Below are 14,155 nucleotides of genomic sequence, written 5' to 3'. Positions count from 1 at the left end.
ATGCAATTTTATAAAGAATTTACTCATAAATCATATTGTCTCATATAATTGGGAAATCTAAGGGTGGGTTAGGACTATAGGAAAAGCTGTATCCAAGCCTATAGATGACTTCTGAACTTAATATTAATTTCTTATCTCTGTTTCTTTTAAGAAAAATGTACTTCTATCCTTTTTTCAAGTGTCAGTTCACACGATCTCAGGCAGCCCTAGGTTAAAAACACCAGAGGAATGAGAGATATTTTCTCACCCGACACAGTTTCTGAGAAGGGCTCTGATAAGTCCTTCTTGGGTGTCAATTATGCAATAGTGATTAAACATTATGTCTAAGGCTTGGTGCGTACACCTACCTCTAAGGGGGCAGCTGCTGTTGTCCTAACAGAGATGTGGGGGAAAACTTATTGTGTATATTCAAACTAACTACCTAAGCCATGGAAATCCACTGCAACTATATAGAATAACCTGTGAGAAAGACAAAAATATTGCCTGACATCTAGGAGGTGCCCTTAGCACCTCAGTGTTCTTCTGTTGAACATAAACAATTTGGCAGAACATTAACATCAGGCAAGGCAGTGCTGTGACTGTGATGAATAGAGAGAAAACAATACCACGGTGTAGTCATATCTGAACACAAAGCATGCGCATTGTCTAAGCCACAGAAATTACTCCAAAGCCCTCTATCCAGGCTAAAATGAGTAGCTGCTTCTTCTTTACCAATTACAGTGTTTGTCTGGTTCTAGTTTTTTTTTAATTAATTTATTTTTTTGATTTTTAATTTTGTGGGTACATAGTAGGTATATATATTTATGGGATACATGAGACATTTTGATACAGGCATGCAATGTGAAATGAGCACATCATGGAGAATGGGGTATATCCATCTCCTCAGGCATTTATCCTTTGAGTTACAAAAAACCTAAATACACTCTTTTAAAAAAATGTACAATTCAGTTATTATTGACTATAGTTACCATGTTGCACTATCAAATAGCAGGTCTTATTCATTCTAACTCTTTTTTGTATACATTAACCATCCCTCCCCCTCTCCCACCACACCCTGCTACACTTCCCAGCCTCTGGTAACCATCCTTCTACTCTCTATGTCCATGAGTTCAATTGTTCTCATTTTTAGATCCCAGAAATAAGTGAGAACATGCAATGTTTGTCTTTATGTCCCTGGCTTATTTCATGTAACATAACGATGTCTAGTTCCAAACAAGTTGTTGCAAATGACAGGATCTCATTCTTTTCTTATGGCTGAATAGTACTTCATTGTGTACATGTACTATATTTTCTTTATCCATTCATCTGTTGATGGACACTTAGGTTGCTTCCAAATCTTAGCTATTGTAAAGAGTGCTGCAACAAACACAGGAGTGCATATATCTCTTCAATATACAGATGTGTTTACTTTTGGGTATATACCCAGCAGTAGGTTTGCTGGATCATATGGTAGCTCTATTTTTAGTTTTTTGAGGAACCTCCAAACTGTTCTCCATAGTGGTTGTACTAATTTACATTTTTGTCAACAGTGTGTGAGGGGTCCCTTCTCTTCACATCCTTGCCAGCATCTGTTCATTTTGTATTGCCTGTCTTTTGGATATAAGCCATTTTAACTGGCATGAAATGATATCTCACTGTAGTTTTGATTTACATTTCTCTGATAATCAATGATGTTGAGTACCTATTCATATACCTATTTGCCATCTGCATGTCTTCTTTTGAGAAATGTCTATCCAAATCATTTGTGCATTTTTTGATCATATTATTTGACTTTTTTTCCTTTGGAGTTGTTTGAGTTCCTTATATATTTTGGTCATTAGTCTCTTGCCAGATGGGTAGTTTGAAATAAGCAAATATTTTCTCCCATTCTGTGGGTTGTCTCTTCACTTTGTTGATTGTTTCCTTTGCTGTGCTGAAGTTTTTTTTAACTTGATGTGATCCCATTTGTCCATTTTTGCTTTGGTTGCCTGTGCTTATGAGATATTACTCAAAAATGTTTTGCCCAGACCAATGTTCTAGAGATTTTCCCCAATGTTTTTGGATAGTAGTTTTATATTCTGAGGCCTTAGATTTAAGTCTTTAATCCATTTTTATTTGACTTTTGTATATAGTGATAGATAGGGGTCTAGTTTCATTCATCTGCATTTGAATATCCAGTTTTCCCAGCACCATTTATTGAAGACATGGTCTTTATCCCAATGTATGTTCTTGGCACTTTTGTTGAAAATGAGTTCACAGGTGTGTGAATTCATAGGTGTGCAGAAAATGAGTTCATAGGTGTGCAGATTTGTTTGTGGGTACTCTATTCTGTTCTCTTGGTCTATGTGTTTGTTTTTATGCCAATATCATCCTGTTTTGGTTACTATAGCTCTGTAGTATAATTTGAAGTCAGGTAATGTGATTCCTCCAGTTTTGTGCTTTTTGCTCAAGATAGCTTTGGCTATTCTGGGTCTTTTGTGGTTACATGTAAATTTTAGGATTGTTTTCTATTTCTGTGAATAATGTCATTGGTATTTAGATAGGGATTGCTTTGAATCTGCAGATTGCTTTGGGGAGTGTGGACATTTTAACAATATTGATTTTTCCAATCCATAAACATGAAATATTTTTCTATTTTTTGTTGTCCATTTCAATTTCTTTCATCAGTGTTTTCAAATTTCCATTATAGAGGTTTTTCTCTTTTTTGGTTAAGTTAATTCCTAAGTATTCAGTTTTATGTGTGACTACTGTAAATGAGATTGCTTTGATTTCTTCTTAAGATTGCTTACTGTTGGCATATAAAAATGGTACTGATTTCTGTATGTTGATTTCGTATGCTGAAAATTTCCTAAATTTGTTTATCTGTTCTAATAGTTTTTAGATAATCTTTAGGTTTTTCCAAATGTAAGATCTTATCATAAGTAAACAAAGATAATTTTACTTCTTTCCTTCCCTTTGAAGTCCCTTTATTTCTTTCTCTTGTCTGGCTGCTCTACCTAGGACTTCCAGTACTATGTTGAATAACAGTGGTGAAAGTGGGCATCCCTGTCATGTTCCAGATTTTAGAGGGAAGGCTTTCAGTTTTTCCCCATTCAGTGTGACACTAGCTCTGGGTCTGTCATACATGGTTTTTATTATGTTCCTTTTATTCCCAGTTTTTTGAGGATTTTTATCATGAAGGGATGTTGAATTTCATTAACTGCTTTTTCAGCATCAGTTGAAAGATCATATGGTTTTTACCCTTCATTTGGTTGATATAATGTATTACATTGATTGATTTGCATATATTGAACCATCCTTGCATCCCAGGAATAAATCCCACTTGGTCATGATGAATGATCTTTCATTGTATTGTTGAATTTGATTTGCTGGTATTTTTTGAGGATTTCTGCATCAATATTCATCAGAGATATTGGCTTGTAGTTTTCTTATTTGATGTGTCTTTTTCTGGCTTTGGTATCAGAATAATACTGGCCTCGTAGAATGAGTTTGGAAGTATTCCCTCCAGAATAGGTTGAGTAGTATTGGTATTAATTCTTCTTTAAACGTTTGGTAAAATTCAGCAGTAAAGCCATCATGATGGCTTTTCTTTACTGGGAGGCTTTGATCTTATACTTGTTATTGGTGTGTTCAGGTTTTGGATTTCTTCCTGGTTCAATCTTGGTAGGTTGTATGTATCTAGACATTTCTCAATTTCTTCTAGATTTTCCAATTTATTGGCATATAGTTGCTCACAGTAGCCACTGATGATCCTTTTGATTTCTGAAGTATCTGCTGTAATGTCTCTTTTTTCATTTCTGATTTTATTTATTTGGATATTCTCTCTTTTTTTCTTAGTTGTTTGACTAAAGGTGTGTCAATTTTGTTTAACTTTTCAAAAAAATCAACCTTTTATTTCATTGATCTTTTGTACTTTTAATTTTATTTATTTCTGCTCTAATCTTTATTATTTCATTTTTCTACTAATTTTGGGCTTGGTTTGCTCTAGCTTTCTAGTTCTTTAATATGCATTGTTAGGTTGTCTATTTGAAGTTTTTTGTCTTTTTTGATGTAGGCACTTACAGCCTAGTACTGCCTCTTAGTACTGCTTTTGCTGTAACCCATAGGTTTTTTCTGGCTTTGGTATCAGAGTAATACTGGACTCATAGAATGAGTTTGGAAGTATTCCCTCCAGAATAGGTTGAGTAGTATTGGTATTAATTCTTCTTTAAATGTTTGGTAAAATTCAGCAGTAAAGCCATCATGATGGCTTTTCTTTACTGGGAGGCTTTGATCTTGTTACTTGTTATTGGTGTGTTCAGGTTTTGGATTTCTTCCTAGTTCAAACTTGGTAGCTTGTATGTATTTAGACATTTCTCAATTGTTTCCATTGTCATTTGTTTAAAGAAAATTTTTAATTGCCTTTTTAATTTCTTCATTGACTGACTAGTCATTGGAAGCATATTGTTTAATTTTCTTGTATTTGTATAGTTTCCAAAATTCCTCGTTATTAATTTCTGGTTTTATTCCATTGTGGTCAGAGAAGATAACTGATATTATTTCAATTTTTCAATGTTTTAAGACTTGTTTTGCGACATAACATATGGTCTATCCTTGAGAATGATCCATGTGCTGAGGAAAATACCATGTATTCTGCAGCTCTTGGATAAATATTCTGTAAATATCCATTAGATTTATTTGGTCTATAGTGCAGATTAAGTCTGATGTTTTTTCTTTTTGATTTTCTTTCTGGATGATCTGTCCAATGCTTAAAGTCAGGTGTTGAAGTCTCTAGCTATTATTATATCAGGGCCTATCACTCTCTTTAGCTCTAATAATATTTCCTTTATTGATGCTCTAGTGTTGGGTGCATATGTATTGAAAATTGCTATATCCTCTTGCTGAATTGACCTCTTTATCATTATATAGTGACCATCATTGCCTCTTTTTATAGTTTTTGTATTGAGATCTATTTTGTCTGACATAATTATAGTGACTCCTACTCTTTTATGGTTTCCACTGGCATGAAATATCTTTTTCTATCCCTTTATGTTCAGTCTATCTGTGTCTTTATAGGTGAAGTGTGTTTCTTGTAGGCAACAGATCAATGGGTCTTGTTTTTTTCATCCATTCAGCCACTCTATGTCTTTTGATTGGAGAGTTTATTCCATTTACATTTAATGTTATTATTGATAAGTAAGGACTTACTCCTGCCATTTTATTGTTTGTTTTCTGGTTGTTTTGTGGCCTTCTGTTCCTTCTTTTATTCCTGTCTGTCTCTAGTAAAGATGATTTTCTCTGATGATATAACTTAGTTTCTTGCTTTTTGTTTTTTGTGTATGCATTGTATGTTTATTGGTTTGAGGTTACCATGCGGCTTGCAAATACTATCTTGTGATCCATTATTTTAACTTGATAACAACTTAACACTATTTGCACAAATAAACCAAATGAAAACTAATAAAAACCCACCTCAACTTCATCTCTCTGTTTTTTTAACTTTTTTGTTGTTTTTGCTTGTATATTATTGCACTGACTGCATCTTGAAAAGTTGTAGTTGTCATTTTTGATTGGTTCATCATTTAGTCTTTCTACTTAGGAAAAGGGTAGTTTACGTACCACAGTTGTAGTGTTATAATATTCTGTTTTTCTGTGTACTTACAGTTACCAGTAAGTTTTGTACTTTTAGGTGATTCTTTATTACTCATTGATGTCATTTTCTTTCTGATTGAAGTATTTCCTTTAGTATTTCTAGTTGGACAGGTCTGGTATTGATGAAATCCCTCAGTTTTTTGCTTGTCTGGGCAAGTCTTTATTTCTCTTTCACGTTTGAAGGACATTTTTGCCAGACATACTATATTTTAGGGTAAAAGTTATTTTCCTTCAACTTTTAAATATGTCATGCCACTCTCCTGGCCTGTAAGGTTTCTACTAAAAAGTCTACTGTCAGACGTATTAGAGCTTTATTGTATGTTATTTGTTTCTTTTCTCTTGCTGCTTTTATAATCCTTTATTTATACTTATCCTTTGGGAATTTGATGATTAAATGCCTTGAGGTAATCACTTTGGGTTAAATCTGCTTGGTGTTCTATAACCTTCTAGTACTTGCAGATTAATATCTTTCTCTAGGTTTGGGAAGTTCTCAGTTATTATCCCTTTGAATAAACTCTCTACCCCATCTCTTTCTCTACCTCCTCTTTAAGGCCAATAACTCTTAGATTTGCCCTATTTGGATGCTATTTGGTAGATCCTGTGGGTGTGCTTCATTGTTTTTTTTTCTCTTCTGTGTATATTGAAATAGCTTGTCTTCAAGCTCATCAATTCTCTCTTATTCTTAATCCATTCTGCTATTAAAGCACTCTGATGCATTCTTCAGTGTGCCTATTGTATTTTTCAGCTCCAGAATTTCTGCTCAATTGTTTTTAATTATTTCAAACTCTTTTTCTTAAATGTATTATTCAATAGCATTCTGAATTCCTTCTCTGTGTTATCTTGAATTTCTTTGCATTTCCTCAACACAGCTATTTTGAATTCTCTGTCTGAAAGGGCACATAATTCTGTTTCTCCAAGATTGATCCCTGGTGCCTTATTTAGTTCATTTGTTGAGGTCATGTTTTCCTTGATGGTGTTGATGCTAGTAGATGTTCTTTAGTGTCTGGGCTTTGAAGAGTTAGGTATTTATTGTAGTATTCACTGTCTGGGCTTATTTGTAGCTGTCCTTTTTGGGAAGGTCTTCCAAATATTTGAAAGCACTTGGGCATTATGATCTAAGTTTTTTCTGGTTTAGGTGGTACTGCAAACACAATAACCCTTTGGTTCTTGCAGACTCCTAGAGGTACCACCTTGATGGTCTTGGGCAAGATCCAGGAGAATTCTCTGAATTACCAGGCAGACTTTTGTTCTCATCTCTTATTTTCTCCCAAACATACAAAATATCTGTCTCTGTTCTGAGCCTCTAAAGGTGGAGGTTGAGTGACACATATATCCATGTGACCCCCACCACCATGACTGCACTGGGATAGACTGAAGCCAGGACACTGCTGCGTCTCACCCAACGCCTGCTGCAACCACTCCCTGGTTAATGCCTATGTTTACTCAAAGCCCTGGGCTCTACAATCAGCAGGTGGCAAAACCAACCAGATGTGTCTTCTTCCCTTCTGGGTGGCATGATTCCCTAGGCCCTGGGTGGGTTCAGAAGTGCCACTCGGGAGTCTGGTACTAGAGTTAAAAACCTTAGAAGTGTACCTGGTATTCTATTATCTTGTGGCTGAGATGGTACTGAAACCACAAGATGAAGTCCTTCCCACTCTTCCCTCCCCTTTCAAATGCAGAGGAGACTTACCCCACGGCTGCTACCAGTCCTGGCCTCGAGAGTACTGCCAAACCACCACAAGTGTTCACTTAAGGACCAAGGTCTTTTAAGTTGGCTTGTTGTGAATGCTGCCTGGCCTGGGACTCATCCTTCAAGGCAGCTCCTCTCTCTGGCCCAGGGTAGTCCAGAAATGCCATCCAATGTCATGTTCTGGAATCAGGGACCCCAAGAGCCCACTTGGTGCTCTATACCCCAGTGGCATTGCTGGTACCTAAGGTGCAAGACTAATCTCCTTTACCTTCCCTCTGCTTTTCTCGAGCAGAAGGAGCTTTGCCCTGTAGCTGCCATAGTTGGCAATGTGCTGAGTGTCACCTAAAGCCAGCAAGTCTCAGAGGCTCACCTATGTCCTTGATGCAGTACCTGGGTATCGCTGATGGCTTTCGGGGACCAAGGGCTCTTCAGTTAGCAGGTGATAAATGCTGGAAGGACTGGGTCCTTTCCTTTAAGGCAATGGGTTCCTTTCTGGCCCAGGGTGTGTCTAAAATGTCATCTGGGACCTATGGCCTGCAAAGGGGACTTATGACTCTGACTCTTGCCCTATCCTGGTGTGGCTAAGCTGGTATCCAAAACAAAGTCCTCCTCACTCTTTTCTCTCCTCTCCTCAAGTGGAGGGAAGAGGTCTCTTTTGGAGTAATTAACTGTGCAGCCTGGGGCTAGGGGAGAGTTCATGCCAGCACTCCCTTAGCCTTCCCAGCTGGTGTCTCAGTACATTTCTTGCCTTCCCAGTTCACTGTCTCTGGGCTTAGTTCAGAGTTCCAATCCATATAATCTAGACTACTTTTCAAGTTTACTTAGAGACCAAAAGCCTTTTTGCCCTGAATGGTGACATTTGTGAGCACTCGAGTTCGGACCACGGGGATCGGCAATTCACCCTGGCTAGGACTGATTTAAATGCACCCTCCATGGGCTCGCATCAGCTGAGTTTGGTCTGATTTTCCTTTCTGCTCTGACAGAACAGCACGGAGATCAATGATTCATAATTCTTGTGTTCTCCCTCCCACAGCACCCGGAGAGGCTCTCTGCATCATGCCACCACTGATGAGGGTGGGGGAGAGGTGGTGTTGGTGACTCAAGACTGTTTTTTTCTATCTCTTCAGTGCATTTTTTCAGTGATATGAAGTTAAAACCGGGTACTATAAGTGTTCACCTGATTTTTGGTTCTTATAAACGTGTTTTTTTCTGTATAGATAATTGTTAACTTGGCGTCCTTGTAGAGGGAAGGATGGGGGTGGAGTTTTTATTCCACCATCTTGCTCCACCTCCCACTCTGGGTCCAGTTAATTAACATATCCAATCATACAATTACTTTTACTTTCTGACAGCATCTAATCCAGAGCCATCCTCCACTTTAAATCCTCATTTTTCAAGTCTCAGATGAATCATCTCTTCTGCCCAAGGTAAAAGAAACATTCGCATTTATATAACCAAGTTTATTTCCTTTATAAAACTTGTCTCAGTATCTAGGCTTTTTGTTTATTTATCTATTACCTTGTCTATGGTCTGTTTTCCTCTGCAATGTGAGTTCCATGTGGGCACAAATCTGTTCTAGTATGTGCATAGCTCTACCACCAGTGCCTGATATGTGGACTGAGATTTAGTAGCTGCTCAAGTGTTTATAGAATTTGTGAATGAAAGCGTAAATAAAATAAATTAGGTAGCTGACTTGAATTAAACAGAGAGTTGTAATATTTTGAGAAATGCTTTAGAAATATCAAGAAATATGTAAATAATGAGAGGGCAGGGATTGAGTGTTCCCTGATGCTGAGTGATCAGAAGAGGCATGAAAAGCTGGTTGTATTTAAGTAGGGCCTTGAAGGATAGTTAGAATTTAATAAGTGGAGATATGGGAGATATATAATTTTCAAGCCTTGGGAATGGTGATGAATCCATTTTGGCCGAAGCATAGACTTCCCAAGTGGAATTGAGGAAATAAGACTTAGAAGGTTAGTTGGTGCCAGAATGCGTGCTTTGAAAGGGACACTAAGACAAGGTTCTGTGCTGCAAGTTAAGTACAATTGTTGACTTAATCAGAGTTGACTTAATCCAGAGATTATTGCCTGGAACAATACAGATGAAAGCTGGGAGAACCTGAACTAGGGTATTGGAGTGAGAACTGAAAGAAGATGGTGAATGCAAAGGATAATTTAGCAATAAATTGAACACACAGAGTATTCAATATGATATATAGAATTTTACTAGGTGCTTATTTTTTACTTTAATAATTGCTTGTCTATAAAATTTATGGCTGGTACAATTAACTCTTTTATTGAGAAAATCTGTGAGGTGGAAAATTACTTGAGCTGGAAAGAGAGCAAGGGCACTCTGACCAATTCTCAAATTTCAGAGAAAGAGAAACTTGAAATCAACAGAGTACAGAGAAATACAGTAACATAACCAATTGCAGAGAAATATCTTTAGACATGGAGGGTAAACAAACCAGATACACTTAACAATGGATCAGAGTTGGGGATTTATACTAGGACAGAATGTCATACTGATCATAGAGCCAAGATCAATGGCTGATTATAATATTCCAGCTCTCCTCTTGTGGAGGCAATAATCCAGGAAGAAGACTTTAAAGATCCATTTTGGTCTTTTTCAGATTTGAGACAAATAGTAGTAATATTGTTGAAATAGAATCAATAATGATGTATTACTACTATCTTTGCATATTATAATGTTACATAGTTATTTAAGTTAATCAATTGTTAAGCAGATTCTAGCTCACTTTTGGGGGCAGGCTACATGTAGTCTTTAATTTATAAATTAGGGTTTTCATAAAACCTTTCATTTATTCAAGTAATTATTTGTGTGCCTAAGTTTGTAAAGAATAGATATTGCTACAGTAAACCATTCTGGTAAACATCTGCACTATACATTTAAAATTTAATGTGATATTATGTCTGTAATAATAAGATAGTGTTGAAATATATCCAAATTCTAATTATATTAATGTTAACTCTCTTTAATCTTTGATTTGGCTGGATCTTAAAATTTTATTGTGATTATTATTTGCTATTCACATCCAGTATTTAAGTTTCTTTATCAACTATGCATACATTTTAATCAGCTCTTGCTCAGTGTTATAGTTCAATTCTATTAAATAATTCACTCTGCCATTAAATTCACCTCTCAATGATGTTGCCTGTTAAATATGGTGTTTTGGAGAAAATCCATATTACTGAACATTCACTTGTGACATGAATTATCTTCTGAAGATGGTGTTGTGATTCAAGGACATAAGTTATTTGGACAGCTCTTACGGTAACTCTGTTTTACTCTGTAACACCTCATAACTCACTGCTGTCAGCTGTAAAGGGTAGGAGGAAGTCTCCAGATCCTATATGCCCTCTTCCATTAGTCCTATTTCTGTTCTTTCCTACAAGAGAAAAACACTGTAATAGTAATCACTGGTGAAATCTCCCTTGAACTGCACAACCCATGTTTTGAATTATTTTGATTCTAAAACGATTAAATAACCCCTTGAAAGAAGCAGAAAGATTTTGATCCTTTCATTACCCAGTGTATTTCTCTTCCAACTTTCCGGAATAAACATTTATATTAAGATATCCTCACTTCTGCATGTTCCCTTTGGGACAAATAACTTATTTGCAAGTTGATGATGTCACCCAAGAACTGTCTGATCATGTACTATGTCATGCTTTGTTAAAAAATAGCAGGTGAAAAAATGAGGATAAAAATCTTATGATTACAATGTAGAATTGGTACAATTATCAGTCATTTCAGACAAATGCCAGAAGATGGCAGTCCTATTTGTTCAGGACTTTATGAATTTTGCAAGACCCATGAGTGCTCTTTGGTTTCAACATGATCATAGATCATGAAGAAACCCAGAAATTAGTTTTTGTTACTATAGAAACCAAACGGAATAACTGATTTTTTTTTCTTTTTAAAGGAAACGGTCTCCAAAATTAGGTAAAAACAACAAAGGGTGCTAGAAAATAAGCGCTAGTAAGTAACGCAGGAACAGAAGATGAAACACCACATGTTCTCACTCAAAAGTGGGAGCTGAACAATGAGAACACGTGGACACAGGGAGGGGAACAACACATACTGGGGCCTCTCCAGGGAAGGGGGCAGTGGAGGGAGGGAGACCATCAGGAAAAATAGCTAATGCATGTTGGGCTTAATACTTAAGTGATTGGTTGATAGGTGCAGGAAAGCACCATGGCACACGTTTACTTATGTAACAAATGTGCACATCCTACACATGTACCCCGGAAATTAAAAATTAAAAAAGAAAGAAAATAAGTGGTAGGGAAAACAAAACATTTTTTTTCCGCTTATTGCTGCATTCTGAAATCCTTGAGTCTGTTACGTTATTTTGGATAGACAGTTCCTTCTATTAGTTTTTTCTTAATGGAAATATATAAAGTTGGTTTTTGAAATTTCCTATTGCTTTAAAACAAATTAAATTAATGTGTATTGATGTAAGTGCAATAAATATCCAAGTAATAGGAAACTAAAATGATTTTTTTCAGTACATGAACTAGACCAAGATATTTTTCTGCTTTTTAGTTGAGTATACAGGATTTTAATGCAAAATAGTCTAAAAGAGTGCAATATATAGAAAACAACATTGTCCTGCTTCCTCCTTCCTATCAATTCAGATAAATTTGCAATTGATTTCATTTTTTACTATGGCATCTACAAGGTAGACTGATGTTTTTGACTACTCAAATAGTTTCAAAAACATTAGGGCACTCAAACTCTCTCTTTGTATTTAGTACTTAATGGTGCCTATGGTTTATTATATTTTAGTTATACATGAAATCTACTAACCAGTGAGCATAAGCAACACATACAAAAACTGCATTTAAATAAAGCACACTTCTTCTCTGTCCTAGGAGTAAAAACTGTTTGCCCATGAACAGTGATAATACATGAGGACGAGATGTTCTCCAGGATAATCAAGATGGACTAGTTTAAATGAGCTGTAAAATTATTACATTCTGCTTGATTCCCAGCCTCTAAAAACCTCTTTTAGCCTTATCTGGAAAGCATAACCCCTGATCCAATGCTTGGATTCATACCAGTGTTATCCATCCGGGCATTTTTGTCCTTGCTGGTGATATCCCTTGGACAACAGTCTGGGCAACTAGGTTTTTGACTTTTCTTAAAACCCATATTCATTGAATGCCCTTCTTATCTTACTTCAGCTCCTGCCTCATACCATAGCTCTTTTTTAGGTGAGCTAATATGTCTATTCCTTAATACTAAGTCACTGCATAAATCTAGCTACTGCTTTTCTAGGAAGACAAGAACCCTGGCCTTGAACCATAACGGGTTGCTAAGAGCCTCCTATCTGATGACTGATCTCCTCTATATCCATTGTGACTCCTTTTCTTTGAGGACTGCCCCTGTCCACACCTCTCCTTGCACATCTTTTGAGACTGATGCTCCTACCGCCTTGGTTACTCATGGGCTCACTTAGACTGTGATCTGGTGTCATAAATAGACCCTTGCCTGTGGTTTGCTTATTTACTGAAAATTACCATTGTAACTGTGACTTACTATGCTCTTAAGTCTACCCACAACTCCTAGGCAGCACTCCTATCCAGAATTTGGCTTTGCATCTTTGTGGTGGGAATGCTACATAATGGTGTGTTACTGCACATCTCTTCCCTCTTCTGCCACATCACATTGGCCACAGAGGGAGTGTTTACCCCATGTAAATTAGCAAGGTCTACAAACCAGGGCTTTCCTCTCCCCACAGAGAACAGGTATGAAACGCTTACCAGAATACCACCAGCACTCAACCTTTACATGTCCCACACTGTCCTCTCCCTGGAAGTGGTCCCTTTGCCAGTGTTATTGCAGATAGTGTCAACCATTCACTCAGGTGTTCAAGCCAGAACCTTGAGAACAATCTGTGACATCCACCTGTCAAGAGTTCTGGACTCTGCTTTTTTCCTTCTCTGCTGTCTTGTCTTTACTATAGCAACTGCTTCTTGGCATCCTCCACATTTCCTCTTCCTGAATCTATTTTCTACTCCATAGCAAAAGTGAGTTTTCCAAAGAGCAAGTATCTCCCCTCTTGAAAGTTCTTCAGAGGTTTCTCTTAGAACAGGTTCTCAAAGTGCGTGTCTTTGAATCAATAGCATCAACATTTCCTGGGAATCAATTAACCTGCAGATAGTCTGCCCCCACCCAAAGCCTACTGTATCAGGAACTCTGGAGGTGGGTACCCACACTGCCTTAACAGGCCTTTCAGTTGATTTTGATGCACACTTAAGCTTGAGAACCACTGATTTGGGATGAAGTTCTATGTCCTTGAATGGTTACAGAGTGTCTAAAAATCTGCTTTTGTTTACCTCTCCCCTAATCTTTCATTTATTTCTCTGAAATTTGAACTCTTTTCTTTGGTAATCCAAAAATACTTTCAGTCCCTCTATTTGGGATCATGTTTTCTTTCCCCAAGCTCTCTTGTCATTGGACCTTTGCAGAACCCAGTAGTTAGTGCCACTATCCCACTCCATCTTCCTCTGCCTGAACATTTTTCCTTTATGTTTCAGTATTATCCATTTTTAAATCAGGGTAATCTTAATCATTTTCTATAATTCAGGGCTTTAAAGATAATTGCATGTACAAATGTAGCAAGGTAGAATATGACTCAGTTTTATCTTACTTAGCATAACCTTTAAACTCTTATGTATTTCAAATAAATTGTAACTGTATTAATATATAATGCAGAATAACTTAAACAACTAAGAATTGCTTCATTCTAAACTAAAATAATATTTAACTAAAATGATTTAAAACTTGATGGATGCAAAATATTCTTAGCAATAATGGATAAACTTC

This window comes from Pongo pygmaeus, chromosome 5 (assembly GCF_028885625.2).
Source record: "Pongo pygmaeus isolate AG05252 chromosome 5, NHGRI_mPonPyg2-v2.0_pri, whole genome shotgun sequence".
NCBI classification, from domain to species: domain Eukaryota; kingdom Metazoa; phylum Chordata; class Mammalia; order Primates; family Hominidae; genus Pongo; species Pongo pygmaeus.
This window is presented reverse-complemented; position numbering follows the sequence as displayed.